At 53.3% G+C, this 17,419-nt stretch overlaps 2 protein-coding genes and 1 pseudogene across 3 annotated transcripts in view; all 3 read right to left on the reverse strand.

The window, feature by feature from the left end:
• LOC119856806 (perforin-1-like) overlaps positions 1–15,463 on the reverse strand; it is a 70,676-nt gene extending 55,213 nt beyond the window's left edge. For both annotated transcript variants that reach the window (XM_043517172.1, XM_043517173.1), the window contains exon 1: positions 15,415–15,463. The gene's annotated coding sequence lies outside the window, so the exon portion shown is untranslated. The remainder of the gene's footprint in view (positions 1–15,414) is intronic.
• LOC119856804 (perforin-1-like) overlaps positions 1–17,419 on the reverse strand; it is a 106,583-nt gene that overhangs the window by 66,574 nt on the left and 22,590 nt on the right. The gene's annotated exons all lie outside the window — the stretch shown is intronic.
• Positions 10,186–13,385, reverse strand: LOC119856807 (annotated as a pseudogene).

Below are 17,419 nucleotides of genomic sequence, written 5' to 3' on the forward strand. Positions count from 1 at the left end.
CACCTAGCACCTCAGGGACCCCACTGTAAATACAGAGCCACCCCACTGATGCCAATGGAATCAGGCCAGGATTCTGATCCCTGGGTAAATCTGGAGCAAGCCCAATGCCCTGGCTCTGTGGGGCAGGCTGGGGTGGAGGTGGGGAAACTGGGCATTGAGGGAGGGATGACGACCCTGGGCTGCTGTAGAGCAGGTTTGAGGTTTCTTTCTGTCTCTCTGTTCCCCCGAGTTTTGTTCTATCCACACTTTCATTTCCTGGGACTTCAACCCCAGGGACCCACAGCCTGCATAGGAGCCCCTGTACTCCCCCCATCTGGGGATTCTGCTCACTCCTTCACCCCACTGCTGGGAGGATCCCTGTCCCCCTGCACCCCCAATATCTTTCCAGGGGTCACGCCCAATCCTTGCACCCCCTGCCAGGGGTCACCCCCACTACCTGCATCCCCTATTATTTTACCAGGGGTCCCCCTCACTCCATCTCAGCGTGCCCCCCATCCGCTTCTCTGCCTCTTTGTCACCAAGGAGATACAAGCTGGGGGCGGGGGTGTGACACTCTGTACCTCAAAATAACAGCCAGGAACCCCCATATTCAACACTGTGATATGACAATGAAATGTTTTGTACAATACATGCCTTGTGAGGTATCATTTAAGAAGTCTTGCTCTGTTGAACATGAATATCCTGTTGAATGGTGAGTGCTATCATTGTAGGTGAGGCTACAAGTATTGCAAAGTATTTGCTTCTGAAATACGTGATAAGTGGGAAATGCCCACAGTGACAACAAAAGTTCAACAAACAAGACATATTTACATGAGGCTGGGCTGGACCCATGTTGATGGTCTATCAAGAAGAATCCAGACTCCCAGTGACATCACCACTTGGCCTCTCTCCTCCCTCATCTCAACATTGTTGGGAAGACAAAGACTTTGAACTGGGGAGATTGGTCCCAGGCTGAGAAGGAAACCCGGCCTGTGTAAGTTTAATGTTTTATCCTTACCAGTGAGTTTGCATATAGAGATTGGGGAATCGGCTCAGGCTACAAAGGCTGATGCATGTAAACTTTCCTTTGACAAAGTTGTGAACTAATTAATGAACTTGCACTATCCAAGAGAAGGTCTTGAGCCATGTAAAAAGGTACATTTCCTGGGTACAAGGCTGGGGAGATTTGCTGACGTCTGTCTCTTTAGTTAGAGCATTCATGCAATTTAGCTGGGTGTCTCCCTGCCTGTTGTTGACCTCAGCGCCTGGCGGGGTTGGCTGCTTGTCACTGGCGAAGCATTGGAAGTGACAGCCCAGGTTGGAGAGTTGGGGAGGGGGGAACGCTCTGGACGCAGGGTCCCACCCTGCCTGGGAGCACAGAGCCATACCCCCAGGGCTGGGGAGGGGCCCCAGGGATGAGACAGCCACACCCTTCAAGTGACGGCGAGGGGATTGGAAGGGCAGAGATATGCCCCAGGAGGGAAGGAGCCTCTGGCAAGAGCCCCAGAAAGGGCGAGGAGAACCAGGGCCTGAGAATCATGATCCCATGAGGGTATCACAGAGCCACACTTCTTCAGTAAGGGGATGGGGCTTGGGACCATACAGCCATATCTCATACGGTTCAGGAAGGGGAGGGGCTTCGGCAGGCAGCTGGCAGGGGTGGGGGGGGGTAAGGGTGGGTCTGCCCATTTCAGGGGAAAGGCCCACCCCAGGTCCAGCCCCCAGCACAGGACTCCTGGGTTCTGGCCCCTGCTTTGAGAGGGGAGTGGGGTCTAGCAGGCTAGAGTAAGGGGGCTGGGAGCCAGGACTCCTGGCTTCTCTCCAGTCTCTGGGCGGGGAGGAATCACACAAGCCCCCCAGGCTACAAAAAGGGGTGTTGATTTCATCTTCTTTTCACAGCATCAGCGCGAGGCCGGTCTGCAAAGAAGCTTTGGGCCGGGGGGGTTACCATGAGCTTCCCTTAACGGTTAAGTTCAAAACCCTCAGCCCGACAATCCCTTCCAGCCCCGCTGGGAATCAATGAATTGCTCTCACAGACTGCTCCAATTCCCTCCAGCAGGGGGCAGCGCCCCCCCACGCTTACATGGATAAGGACAGTGCATCACCAGGCAGAGGCAGCCATGCCCGATGGGGCGGGGCTGGGGAGCACAGAGCCACGCCCCCCTGGGGAGGGCGGGGCCAGTACAGCCACACCCCCTGTGAAGGGTGGGGCCTATACAGCCACACCCAGGGCGGGGGGGGGCATTGAACCACATGCTGTGCTACTTTCATAAATCTCCCCAGTCCTCCCCAGAGAGAGCAGAGGGACAAGAGAAGGAGGCGCCTCGTTGTAGAGCCCACCCTCAGCTGGGGAACAGGCCTCGCATCTCTTGGGGAACAAAAAGCAGCCCCCCCCGCCCACGGGGGCTGAGGAAAGGGAGAGACCCGGGGGATGGGACAGTTACATCCCCTGGAGGGAGTGTCCGATAGCCACGCCCTTAGAGTGAAGGGGAGGAGCCTGGGAGCTCAGAGCCACGCCCCCATGGACCCAGAAGAGGGAGGGGCTCTAGGGGAGGAGACAGCTATGTTTCAGAGAGAGGAGCATAGGAGCTCAGAGCCATGCCCCCCAGGGACTCAGGAGGGGGAGGAGCCTCGGGGGCCACAGAGCCATATAGAGGGGTGGGGCTCCCATAAGGGCTGAGTAGAGCCAGGAGCCCCAGGGAGATCAGAGGGTCACACCGACCTGAGTGGGGTGGGGTGACCAAAGAGCCAAGCCCCCAGTGGGGGTGGGCCCCAGTGGTGCACAGAGCCAAGCCCCCAAAAGAGGGGGGAGGGTCCCCAGTGATGCAGAGAGCCACCCTCAAAGACAGAGAAGGGGCCACAGCAATGCACAGAGCAACGGTGCCTAGACTGTGGGGTGGGGCTCATGCCGGCACGGTCAGAGAAGCCCTTGCTGCACTTGGGGTACGGGAAGGGGCGCAGGATGGAGTGGAGCTCCTTGTGCTTATGCAGGTTGTAGGGCAAGGAGAAGGCCTCCCCGTATTTGGCGCAGGTGGGTGCCCCGGGGCCTACCTGCAGGTGCTGCCCCCGCTGTTGGTACCACAGTGCCCCTGCTTCCTCCCCCTCCCCACCCCACTGCTAGCCGTGCATCTGCTCATGCTCGTGGAGGCTGGAGGAGACCACAAAGTTCTTTCTGCAGCAGCCGCACTGGAACAGCTGCTCGCTCGAGTGCACCAGCTGGGGCCGCTTGAGATCCCAGGAGGCCAGGAGGGTCTTGTCGCACTGCAGGCACATGTAGGGGTGCTCGCCGGTGTGGATCCGCTAGTCCATGGCTAGGACGGCTGGCTAGGGGAAAGTCTTGCTGCACCGGTCACATTGATATGGCTTAACTCCTCTCCACTAGGCTGAAGGCAGGACAGGCAGGTGCCAGTGGGGGGCAGGGGGTGCAGGGAGGCCAATTGAGGCAGGGGGGTGGGGCACAGTCACTGGCAGGGTGGGGATGCTGGCTCCTCTGGATGCCCTGGGAAGGGCAGGGACTACAATATCATTGTGTGTGGGGGGGGGGGTGTGCAGTGAACAGAGGAGGCAACATAAAAGGGAGAAGAGGAAGTGCTTAGGAAGAGGATATGGGCTCACAAAGCAAGGGGACTGAGTGGGGGCGCAATGGATGGTAAGGGGGAAAAGGGACAGGACTGGAAACAGGATGTGGGTGGGGGCGGGTCAAGCACAGGGAGGACCCACAGGATTGAGGGCGGGACAGGCAAACCAACAGACACTGAAGGGCTGGGGTGGGGCAGGCAAACTAAGAAACACTCAGGGGGTGGGGCAGGGCCGGGAAAGTAACCAAAAACCCCTAAGGAGGCCAGTCAACAGCAGGGAAGGGAAGCAAAATGGGCAGCAAGGGGCGGCGAGGCAGGCAACAACTGGCAAGGGGACAAAATGCTGCAGGGAAGCTGGTGAGCAAAACCGGGCAGGGTGGGGGGGACGACTCACTTTCTAATGCAGCATGGTAGGGAAAGGAAGGGAAAGGCAGGAGCATTTGCACAAGTCTTTGCCTGCTGCTGCAGTCAGCCCCAGATGGTAAAGCAGGGCGCAGCAAACAGCTGTGTGGAGGGGTGAAGAGCAGCTCCAGATGGTAAGTGGGGGTGCTGGATGTGGGAGCAGATGGGCTAGGGGGAGGGCCCCACACCACTCCCCCTGCTCCCCACAACAACTGTAGCTACCACCACCACAGGAGCAAAGAGGAAAGTCACTCAGTTCAGCAACGAAGCCCCTCCACCGTGTCCAGCATCAGTCTGCGCGCTCCCCCAACAGGGTCCTCCTTGGGCTCCTCCTCAATGGTAACAGCAGCCGGCTCCGAGGGAGCAGCAAGCAACCCGCAGCCAGCCAGAAGAGACCCCAGAGATGGAGGTGGGGTCAGTCGCTGGCCCCCAGAGGGCAGGCCGGCAGGGCCACCCCGAGCAGCAATGGCAGCCGGAGCCAGGGAGACCTCCAGCTAGCGGGAGGCCTTATTGACATCCCGGGAGACGGGCGGGCTCTTGCCCTTTTTCTTCCCCTGGCCCTTTTTACCAGCCAAGGAGGCTCCCCGCAAACTGGAGGGGGCCGTGGCCATGGCAGCTGCGGAGTCCGGACCCATGTCCAGCGGTGCCCGATGAGGGGCGGAGGCAGAGGGGCCGGGGGTGGTGGTGGTGAAGAGATTAGCCACAGGGAGAGATGGGGGATTTGGCAGGGGTGGGGCCACAGGGTCAACGTGAGGGGCCCCACTCACAGTTTCCCCCAGTATTTTGGCACGAGGCAGGCGAGAGAAGGGATGGTTAGGGGAGAGGGGAAAGGCAAACCACTTATCCCCACTAGGGTGCGGGCAGGAGAGGGGAAGGATACCAATAGGGTGGGGTGTGGGAAGGTCTATCGAGGCTGGGGGGGGCGTGATCAGCAGCATGGGATAGGGATACTGGCTCCTCCGGCTGCACTGGGGAGAGAGAGATTACAATATCAATGGGGGGATAGTGAACAGTGTGGGGGGGCAATATAAAGGGGGCACAAGCACTTAGGGAGGGGGCATGGGCTCACAAAGCAAGGGGGCTGAACAAGGGGGGGCAATGGAAGATAAGGGGAATGACCTGGAGACAGGCAGGGGGTGGGGCAGGAAAAGCACTGGGACAAACTTTGACTTCCTGGGTCCACAGAAACAGTATGAATATGTGAAGAGGTGGGGGGGAAAGTGCAGCCCGAATGGCAGTGGGAGGTTCTGGAGGAGCTGCAATTGGGGCTGCAGGTTCTTAAGGGGCAAGCTGTATTTGCTTTACATCTTGGAAGCCCCAGGTCTTACATACCGAGGCTAAAAATCCCGTTAGCCTGGGTCCAGCACTTCCCCCAGTTTAGTCTTTGTTTCTCATGTTTCCAGGAGTCTTCTTGTGTGGAGAGTGAAGAACCAGACGATGGCACTCTCTGCCTTATATAGCTTTAGCATAGGGTGGCAACTCTTTGTTTCAAAGCTTGGTTCCAAGACCAGTTTGTGGAAAAATACTGACATCCCAAGATGGAGTCCAGAGACGTGTGGTCTGATCACATGCCCTTGCATTGTTGTAGCAGCCATTGTTTACAAGCTGGCCAAAATGCCCACAGGAAGGTTAAGCTATTCCACAGTCCGGCTTCGCCATTGTTGTACCAGAAAGTCTAGTTGTGGGTGTCACGCAGAATCAGCATGATTGAAATACAAAGATATAGCCAATATTCCTAAATTTAGATACAAAAATGATACATTCATACACATAGGATAATCACATTCAGAAAATCGTAACTTTTCCAATGACCCCCACATAACTTATCTTGTAGAAAATGCATCATAATTATGCCCATAATCATATTATAATAATATTATGATGACACATATGGCGTGCAGTGTCACACCCCTGAGTTCAGCTAGCCTGGTATCCTACCCCTACCCTGCCACTCCTGATCAGACCCATGGTCCCATCGAGCCCGGTATCTTTCTCCCTCTGTGCTACCCTGGAGTAGACCCATGGGCCCCTCTAGCCTGATATCCTGCCGCCGATGAGATCCAAGGGAGGATGTAGCCTTGTATTTTGGCCCTTCATGTACTCTGATTCGGGGGGTAGGACTATGCCCCTGACATGCTCTTTGTGGGTTGCAGGGGCTGACGTTGAAGATCTTTGACCAAGCACTTTTTCTTGATCAAACTTTTGTCATTTGGCGGTGTGTGTGTGTGTGTGTGTGTTTTTCACACCTCTGATTGACAGACGTTTTACCCACAAGAGTGCAGCGTAGACAAAGCCAGAGTCACATAAGATGATAGATAGATAGATAGATATGAGGGTGTATGGGGATAGACAGACAGATAGATAGATAGACGGAGGTGGATGGGGATGGGGGGGTGTATGGGGATAGATAGATAGTTACGAGGGTGTATGGGGATAGATAGAGAGATAGATAGATAGAGTTGGGTGTATGGGGTGGATGCATAAATAGAAGGGGGATGTATGGACATAGATAGATAGAGCTGTAAATATGTAATGGGGACAGATAGATAGAACTTAACACATTAAACATTTCATATCTCCGGGTTCTAGATCTGGGAGAAAGGCCCAGGCCTGGACGGAGGGGCAGCTCTGACTGGCGAGGCAGCGGGCGTGGCAGGGAGCTCTGGGATCTCCCCCCACTCCCCCATCCCTGACTCACATGTGCTCTCTCCCTACCCCAGCGCTGTGCAGCTAGAGAGGGGGCGGGGGGAAGCCTGTGGTCAGAACTACTCTTCCTGCCTCTAGAAACTCAGATGTGAGGCTGTAGCGCTGCCCGATGCTACAGCTTGAGTCAGAGGGGCTACATGTGCCAGACGGGTGCCATGACCATAAGCGCCATCTTTACCTGGCGCCGGTGGGTGCTCACGCCCCCCGGCCCCACCCCGACTCCACCCCTTCCCTGCCCCTGCCCTGCCACCATTCCAACCCCTTCCGTAAAGTCCCTGCCCCAACTCTGCCCCCCTCCCTTCCCCGTTAGACCCCTCCCCAAATCCCTGCCTTGGCCCCGCCTCTTCCCTGAGTGCGCCGTGTTCCCCCTCCCTCCCAGCGTTTGCTGCGCGAAACACCTGTTTCACGGCTGCAAGCGCTGGGAGGGAGGGGGGAGAAGCGGGATAGAGCACGCTCAGGGGAAGGAGGCGGGGCAGAGGTGGAAGTGAGCTGGGGTGGGAGGGTGGGGGGGCTGCCAGTGGGTGCAGAGCACCCACCAATATTTCCCCGTGGGTGCTCCAGCCCCAGAGCACCCACGGAGTCGGTGCCTATGGCCATGATTCTAGGGGAGGGGGCTACGGGAATCCCGTGCCCTTTCTGCCATGTCTGCCATGCCCCCTTTTCTCCTGGCCTTCTTCCCAGCAGGAGCATTCTGCTCCGGGGTGGGCTACGTCCCAGCTCCATCCTGGTCTGCGCCACGTGGTTCCCAGTTTCCCGACCTAGACTCTGTGACCTTAGCATTCGGCCCCAGTTTCCACCTCCCTTGCAGCAGTGGTAGCTTGGAGGCAGGACCATGCTGCACTGGGATCTCCAGCCTCCAAGCCCCATCCTGACCTGGCTTTTGTGGCTCCCCATTTCCTGATCTGAGCTCTGGGATGAATTTTTGCACCCTCACACATTCTCCACCACCACGACTGGCCCATGGTTCTATGAGGAGAGTGACACTATGAGACGCCTGTGTGGGCCCCTGTGTCTCATCGGCCTCACCATGTCCTTATTCCCCCTCCCCTTCATCTCGGCTCCAGCACCTGCCATGGGGCTCCCATTTCTGCCCATCCCACTGTCCCTGGGGGCTTATAGTATTGCCCTGGATACTGTAGCAACTAGAAAAGGAGTACTTGTGGCACCTTAGAGACTAACAAATTTATTAGAGCATTTACAAGTACTCCTTTTCTTTTTGCGAATACAGACTAACACGGCTGCTACTCTGAAACCTGTAGCAACTAGCTGATTCATGCTCTGCCCATGCCCAGGGCACTGGGGTACGGGGAAGGGCTAGCAGCCAGATGGCAGCAGGATGGAGGTGGGCACACCAACTAGGGCCATGTACTCTTCAGGGGCTTTCTCTGAAGCCACGGGGTGTGTGGTTGGGCGGGAGGAGGCTATGGAAAGGTCCTCTCCAGCGCACCTTGCTGTGACGTTATTGACATGAATTGTGACTGTATAGATCACTATTGCAACGAGGGTCCTATGGTTGCACCAGGTCTTGTACAGAGGAGGTCAAGTCAGGTTTCTATGGAAAGGTTGTATTCTGCAGTTTATGTTTATGCTGTCTGTATGTGTGTATCATTTTTGTATTTGAAGTTAAGAATATTGGCGATGTATCTCAATGTGTTTGATTCTAATTAGCCCCAGGGAAGCATTTGGTCAGCTTCTTGAGAAAGGACTATTCTCAGTAAGTGCCCAATCAAGAAACACTTAACTGACAATGGACTTTGGGAGATGCCAATCCGCATCTGAGCTTCCCTGGGAACATTCAAACTAACATGTAAACAATGGCATCGGCCTGCAAAAAGCTGAATCGTTCATGGACATGTGATTTGTCCATGTGGCTAAAAACTCTTATCTTGTTGCTGTTGCTGTTCTCCCGTGATTTTGCACGGGAGAACAAGAGGTTTCCGGCCACAAGAGGAAGAATATAAAAGGCCCTGGATACCCTTCCATTTTGTCTTCATCTGGCTCAAGGGATGGCCTCTCCACCCACAAGAGATGCCTGAAAGAAACTGGAACAGAGGACAGTAACTACAGGTGTGTGAGTGATTGCTGGACCCAGACTAGGAAGGAGTCCAGTCCATGAAAGAAGCTTATTGGAACATCTCTGAGGATGAAATTTCATCAGTAATCAGTTCCTTAATGTATTAGGCTTAGACTTGCATGTTTTGTTTTATTTTGCTTGGTAACTAACTTTGTTCTGTCTGTTATTACTTGGAACCACTTAAATCCTGCTTTTTATACTTAATAATAAAATCATTTTTTGCTTAATAATTAATCCAGAGTAAGTGATTAATACCTGGGGAGCAAACACCTGTGCATATTTCTCTATCAGTGTTATAAAGGGTGGACGATTTATGAGTTTACCCTGTATAAGCTTTATACAGAGCAAAATGGATTTATTTGGGGTTTGGATCCCATTGGGAGCTGGGCATCTGGGTCCTAGAGACAGGAGCACTTGCTAAGCCGTTTTCAGTTAATTCTGCAGTTTTGGGGCATGTGGTAATAGCAGTGACTTGCAAATGTCAGCTGGGGGATATTAATGCCCCCTAAGAACACTGCCTATCTCCCTGTATCTCTTTCCCACCCACCCCACTCTGTCCCCGACAGAACCCAATCCCTTGGCTGGGGTTAGTCACATTACACTGGATTCCCCATTGCAGCAAATTCATCCAGCTATTTAGCTCCCCTGTCTTGCCATGCCTCACTCCTGCCCAGCCTAGAGCTCCCCCTCGTGTTCCCAAGCATGTATTGCAGCCACTCATTTCTACTCTACATCTAGGTCCAGGTCCCAGAGGTTAGAAGAATCAGAAGGCTTCCTGCTTAGAACTTTGCCTTCACAAATGTTTATTAAAGCAAGGAGATACATTTGCAAAGATCCAGAGAGCTGGAATTCTCCCAGAAACAAATAGTTTTGTGGTGGAGATGCAAAGCTGCATGGCAGTTTTCCAGGCTCGAGATTTTTAGGGTACAGTTGGTAAGGTTCAGAGTTAACAACCCTCATTACCAGTTAGCAGCACCATGGATCTCTTAATCTAGGCTCTCACAGATGCAGATACGGATGAGCCAGGAAGATGCTTTAATCCCAGAATTAGAGGGATTTTTCCTTTTCAATGTGACCCCAATGCAGTGCCAGCTCCCTGAGCTTGCTGACAGCCTGAATCAATAGGCCTATGACATGTCCTTGTGGGTGTTAATTCTGAATCCTACCAAAGGCAAGTGATGTAGCATCATCTCTGTTGATCATCTGAGCACGGAATATCCAGCTGGATGGTGGGTGGGGCCTGAACACTCAGGATAAGATAATTAACGTCGAAGTTGCTGGATAATTGTGGAAAGCAAAAGAAATGACAGTTAGGGAACAGCCCCCTAATGAATCCTCCTTCTTGGAGCCCATCCCATCCACTAGGTGTTTAGAACTGTGCCTATTTCTGGAGTATCTTCGGGTTTCTGCAGAGGGTTAATCCCTGATGCCACAATAGGATGGGGTTGAGCTTTGCTCCTGATGATCTCTTTTCAGCTGGATGCACTAGACAGGTAATTACAGTGGGTGGATGGATATATGGGGTGGTGGATTAGTTGCACTGCCAGCACATATTGATTGACTGGATGTATTTGACATTCAGTGGTTGGTTGGTTGCACTGGCTACACATGTTGGTTAGACGTACATAAGACACTAGTTGGGTGGATACACCAGATGCACTAGTACATACACTTTTTGGTTGGCTGGATGGATACATTAGGTGCATTGGATACACTGGTTGGCAGGTTGGCTGGATACGCTAAATACATTTGTTAGTTGGTTGGTTAAAGCGGACATCCTAAACACATATGTTGGTTGGCTGGCGGGCTGGCTTATTACATTGGATGCTCTAGATAAAATCATTGGCTGTTTGGATGCACTAGATACATTCATTGTTTGGTTTGTTGCATACTTTAGATGCACTAGATATATGCATTAGTTAGGTGGAGGGATGGATATGGTGGATGCACGTCACACATTCTTTGATAGGTTGGTTGGATACATTGGATACACTAAATCCAATTGGTGGTTTACTGGTTGAATACGTTGGACAAACTAAACGCAACAATTTGTTGGTTGGTTGGCTCACAGTTGGCTGAATGCGGGGGGCAGAGAGGTTGGATGCAGTAGGTACATGCTTTGGTTTGTTGGTTAGATGGGCACATTGGATGGTTGGAATCATTGGACAGGCTGGTCTGATGGATCTGGAATGGGCGGTTCATGGTGGGATATTTTTCCAGAGGGAGCTGTGAGGATTTTGGGCCACAGGAGCAGACCGTCTCTTATGGGCATAGGAAAAACTGATTCCCGAGCAGGGGTGACAGCATGAAGCTCAGTAGTGTCTGCAGAGCGGGAACTAGGAAATGCTCTGGGGGACAGGGGTGCTATTGACCAATGCACACCCATGCCCCTCTCCGATCCCCTATCTATGGGGCTCACCAGAAGGCCTCCGCCTCCTTCCCGTTGGCTGTTCCCAGCTGGGGTCTCTGGGAGACATAGTTGAAGGGGTCCCACAGCGCAGGCTGTACTGGAACCAGATGCAGCCATGGTTTAGGTAGCAATCCTTCTGCTGGGGACCCCCAACCTCCAGCGGTATGTCACAGCTTCCCAGCAAGTCATGGTACCAGTTGTCTTCATCCCAAACCTCTATGCACATGTTGATGGTGCTGGTGATGCGGACGGTACCGAAGTCCAAGTGGATGTTCCAGATGGGATTGTTGTTGTTCCAGATGGTGCCCGTGCGGATCTCCCTTCTCTCAAAGAAGACCTTGATGAAGGCATCTGTAGCAGTAAAGTAGTCCCCCCACAGGCCGCTGGCCTTCTTCACTGTCACTATCAGCTTCCCCAGGCTGTGCTCCCATGAACAGCACATGGTGTTGGTCATTGTATCCCCAGGGCAGAAGCAGGAGCAGGGGTCATGGGCACTGCGTTGAGTCCCTGGGGGGAAACTTCGGGTGCAAAGCCCTCTCACGGATGTACTCACTGATTGCCCACATCGGTGCCTGCCGCTTGGGGTCATCCTGCTCCAGCAAGTTGTGGATGGGGTGCAGTGAATAGGACACCAGGCCAGGGTTGTCTTTGAGGCTCTTTATCCAGGCTGAGTAGACCTTGGTATCACTCCTGGAAAAGATCATGTCAGCCGTGCTGTTTCCTCCGTCCACCTCCACATGGCGCTCCCAATACATCTCATGGAAGCTCCCCTGGACCTTCCCCTTCTTCTCCTCCCCACAATTGCTGTACCCACCCTTGATCAACCCCATTCCGATACTCTTGGCTGCCTCCATGCTCAAGCAGTCCTCGATCTCGTCATCAGTCAAGTTGCTCATTGCTGCTTCGCAGACCCACACGGCCATCATGTCCCATGCCCGGCCCCCCAGCTGTAGCTCGGACATGTAGTTAGTGCCATAGTTGCTGATTAGCTGCTCGTACTCCAGCTTGGATTTGCTGTCCTACTGGTACAGGAGGTTCTCCAGTACCAGAGTGAAATGGCTGGTGAGTGGGGGCATCTCGCTGGCCAGGAACCTGGTCAGGGACACAGGAGGAGAAGTGTGCTCAGCCCGGTGAGTCAGCTGAGGTCATTAGCTGTGCATCCTAAGGTCCCAGCTAACCCACAAGTAAGGATCTAAGCAGGTGGCTCCTAATCAAAGCAACCACCCAGTCTGCCGAACCTCACAACCCTCGTGGGGATACTGCCGGCTGCTTGATAGCCCTGACAGACTGCCCGTGCTCTGGCCACTGCAGGCCACAGGGCTGTCCTGACACACAGGACAAGAACAAGAACAGATGTGAGCTGGCATCTCCTACAGAGGAAAGTCCCCATGTCTCATTCTCTGCTTCCCTAAACCAGCTAGTCTCCTGTCCTGGGGCCGGATGGGAACCAGAGCCCACTAGAGGGGAAGGGCCCTGTGTCACTTTGTGCTGTTGCTGTGATCCCAACTCCAGATGAGCCCTACTGACTCAGGCTGGCTCTCACCTGTAATAGCCGCAGGAGACCTCATGGCTTGCGAAGCTGTATTTGTCCTTCCGCATGTGGTCTACTAGGAAATTGGCCAGGTTGGAGTGTGATCCGGCCAGCACCACCTGGACATTTAACCTTGGGCTTCACAGGCATGTCCAGCCCCACCTTCCAGTCGTTCTGCACCAGGGACACGGCCAGCTCCAACATGCCCAGGGCCGACTGCTGCACTGAGCTACTCGGCTTCCGTCGGCACGAGACGTGGGCCCTCCAGTCCACCACAGCCAGCGGCAGCCTCTGCCACTGCCCTCCCTGCAGTTGGTTCCGGCACAGGGTGCAGGTGCCATTTGGACGCTTCCAGTCACTGCTGTCCACCAGTTCGGCCCCTTCCAGGCCTTTGTGGTCACATCGATGATCCTTCCTACCAAGCTGTGCCCTGGCACGAAGGCCGTGTGCTTCTTGCATTCATTTTCTGTGCCTGTGTGATAATGGGAGGATGCCCCGGGGAAGATGATGATGAGGAGGGGGATGAAGGCATCAAATCTTGGCATGGCTGATGTGACGGGTTCCACCACCCAGGAGGGGCTGTCGGCTTCTGACCTCCCCTAGAGGAAGAGAGACAGAGAGATCCATAATTAGTGACAATCCAGTGGCAGGCAGTTCCATTGGTTTACTCTGTTGTAGCAACAGAGACATCCACTTACCATCCATGACATCAACCATGTTCTGTAGCACACCTACGAAAACTCTGGGCTCTAGGAACTCTGGTGGCATTACACAAATGACCTGGTGCCTCATTTGCATGTTTGATTACAGATTATTTAATTTGTATCAATTCCTCCCCTCCCTGTTTCCCAGATGTTGTAATAGCTGCACTAACTATGAAGGGGAGGTATAGTTTCACATGCCAACTCTACAGTGTGCAATATGGAAAGGAGTACTTGTGGCACCTTAGAGTCTAACAAATTTATTAGAGCATAAGCTTTCGTGAGCTACAGCTCACTTCATCGGATGCATTTGGTGGAAAAAACAGAGGAGAGATTTATATACACACACAGAGAACATGAAACAATGGGTTTATCATACACACTGTAAGGAGAGTGATCACTTAAGATAAGCCATCACCAGCAGCGGGGGGGGGGGGGGGGGCGGAGAAAGGAGGAAAACCTCCTTGGAGAACACTTCAATCTCTCTGGTCACTCCATTACAGACCTGAGGGTGGCTATACTTCAACAAAAAAGCTTCAAAACCAGACTCCAACGAGAGACTGCTGAATTGGAATTAATTTGCAAAGTGGATACAATTAACTTAGGCTTGAATAGAGACTGGGAATGGATGAGTCATTACACAAAGTAAAACTATTTCCCCATGGTATTTCTTCCCCCCCACCCCACCCCCCACTGTTCCTCAGATATTCTTGTTAACTGCTGGAATTAGCCTACCTTGCTTGTCACCATGAAAGGTTTTCCTCCTTTCCCCCCCCTGCTGCTGGTGATGGCTTATCTTAAGTGATCACTCTCCTTACAGTTTTCAGAGTAGCAGCCCTGTAAGTCTGTATTCGCAAAAAGAAAAGGAGTACTTGTGGCACCTTAGAGACTAACAAATTAATTAGTCCTCCCCCCCCCCCCCCGCTGCTGGTGATGGCTTATCTTAAGTGATCACTCTCCTTACAATGTGTATGATAAACCCATTGTTTCATGTTCTCTGTGTGGGTATATAAATCTCTCCTCTGTTTTTTCCACCAAATGCATCCGACGTGAGCTGTAGCTCACGAAAGCTTATGCTCTAATAAATTTGTTAGTCTCTAAGGTGCCACAAGTCCTCCTTTTCTTTTTGCGAATACAGAATAACACGGCTGCTACTCTGAAACCTGTCAGTGTGCAATATAATAATGGGTCACTGCATTTCCTCAATGGGGCCATTAAAGGACGGTGCAGTGTGGACAGATTCTGTGGCCTATAATTAGCGAGCCGGGGTAGTGGCTAGGTATGGCCACTAGGGGGCAGTGCACTCTGAAAAGAGTCCGTGGCTCGTAATTAGTGGGTTGATGCAGTGGTTGGGTTTGGTCTCTAGTGGGCAGTGCAAAGCCACACACAACCCGTGGATTGTGAGTGGTGGCTTTTATAGCCACTGAGAGCAGTGGGAACGTGGGCCACGCTAGGCATGACTGGCGTTGCTGTAGAAACTGGTGGGGCCCCCTTGTGGCCAGCCCTAACTGCCGACAGGCCCTGGAGCCAAAATATTCCTCAGCTCAGTTCCTGAGTCATGTGAGTGATGGGTGGGTCTGCTCAGACCCCAGCTGAGATCAGGGACCCCATTGCACCAGGCCCTGCACAGACCTTGACAGAGATCAGGGACCCCATTGCGCCGGGCGCTGCACAGTCCCCGACTGAGATCAGGAACCCATCGCGCCGGGTGCTGCACAATCTTACCGACCGAGGTTGAGGACTCCGTGTCTCTTGGTGCTGCACAGACCCATCCCAACTGAGATTGGGGGGCCCCCTAATGCCAGGCTTTGCACAGACCCCCCTATTGAGATTGGGGGCCCTGTCACATTGGGTTCTACACAGACCGCAACCAAGATCATGGTCCCCAGTCCCTCCTGCTCTAACCCACTCGATCCCACTCCCCACCCAATGCAACAATAGAAGTCAACAGTCCTGATTCCCTGCCCCCCATCCTCTAACCAACTCCACCCCACTCCCCTGCCAGAGCGACAATAGAAGCCAGGAGTCCTGACCTCTGCTGGGAGAGACGCACTTTGAAGGTGGATCAAGGCAGCACACAAGGTCTCCCTCTGATTCGGGGGGGCAGGACTACGCCCCTGACATGCTGTTTGTGGATCGCAGGTGCTGACATGAAGATGTGAAAATCTCTTTGACCAAGAGCTGTTCACACCGGCATTTTCTGTTAGTAAAACTCTCTGTTTGGTTTGCGGGGGGGTTCACACAGTTGAACGACAGAAGTGTTATCCACAAAAGTGCAGTTTACTGAAAGCCAGAGACTTAAAAGACGATAGATAGATACGAGGGTGTACTGGGAGAGAGAGATGGGGGTGAATGTGGATGGATAGATAGATAGATTAGATTGATCTGTAAATATGTTATGGGGACAGATAGATAGAACTTCTTAAGACATTGAACATTTCATATCTCTGGGGTCTAGATCTGGGAGAAAGAAGCAATTTAACAGATCTCACAGTGAAGATTTCTACCTCTCCAGTGAGTGCTCACGACAAAGGCTTAATGTTTGGGGTGAGCTGGGCGGGTGGGAGGCAGGACCCCGGGGTTCTCTCCTGATGAGAAAGGCCCAGTCTTGGACGGAGGGGCAGCTCAGTCTGGCCTGACAGCAGGCGTGGCAGGGAGCTCTGGGGTCTCCCTCCACAACCCAATCATTGACATCGCAGATGCTCTCTCCCTGCCCCAGCACTGAGCAGCTGCAGAGAGGGTCAAGGGGAAGCCAGGTGGTCAGAACCGCTCTTCCTGCCTCTAGAAACTCAGCCGTGTGACTCTGATGCTACAGCTTGACTCATAGGGGCTACATTTGCCAGGCAGGGGGGCCATGAGTCTAGGGGAGGAGGATACGGGAACCCCATCCCCGTCGTGTCACATCTCCCACGCCCCCTTTTCTCCTGGCCTCCTTCCCAGCAGGAGCATTCTGCTCTGGGGTGGGCTACGTCCCAGCTCCATACTGGTGTGGGCCGCGTGGCTCCCAGTTTCCCAACCTGGGCTCTGTGACCTTAGCATTCAGCCCCTTGGAGCAGAGCTATCTTACAGGTGGGAGCATGCTGCACTGGGATCTCCTGCCTCCCAGCCCCATCCTGACCTGGCCTTTGTGGCTCCTCGTTTCCTGATCTGGACTCTGGGATGAATTTTTGCACCCCCCCCCCCACACCGCTTGTGGCTCTATGCGGAGAGCAACACTACGAGTCGCCTGTCTTGGCCCCAGTGTCTCATCAGCCTCACCATGTCCTTATCTCCTCTCTCATTCATCTCGGCTCCACCACCTGCCATGGGACTCCCACTTTTGCCCATCCCGCTTTCCCTGTCAGAGCACTTCGGCAACTAGCCTCTCTAGCCCCAGGGCACTAGGGTATAGGGAAGGACTAGGGCCAGGGGCCAGGGGGCAGTGGGTTGGAGGTGGGCTGTGCTAGCTAAGGCCAGGTACTTTGCAGGGACATGCTCTGAAGCCACTGGGTGTGTGGTGGGGCAGGAGGACGCTATGGAAAGATCCTCACCAGTCCACCATGCTGTGACATTATTGACATGAACTGTGACCGTATAGATCATTGTTGCAACCAGGGTCCCTGGTTGCACCAGGTCTTGTACAGGGGAGGTCAAATCCGGTGTCTATGGAAAGACTGTATTTGCTGGTTATGATTATGCTGTCTGTATGTGTGTATCATTTTTGTATTTTAAGTTATGAATATTGGCCATGTACTTGTATCTCAATGTGTTTGATTCTAATTATCCTCAGGGAAGCATTTGGTCAGCTTCTTGAGAAAGGACTTCTCTAAGATGCCACAAGTACTCCTTTTCTTATGCCCAGTAAGTGTGCAATCAAGAAATACTTAATTGACAGTGGACTTTGGGAGACCCCAATCCACATCTGAGCGTTCCTTGGGAACGTTCAAACTAACATGCAAACAATGCTGTTGGGCTGCAAAAAGCTGAATAATTCATGGACGTGTGATTTCTCCATGTGGCTACAAATACCATCTTGTTGCTCTGATTTTGCACGGGAGA

The sequence above is a fragment of the Dermochelys coriacea genome, chromosome 6 (genome assembly GCF_009764565.3).
Source record: "Dermochelys coriacea isolate rDerCor1 chromosome 6, rDerCor1.pri.v4, whole genome shotgun sequence".
NCBI classification, from domain to species: Eukaryota; Metazoa; Chordata; order Testudines; family Dermochelyidae; genus Dermochelys; species Dermochelys coriacea.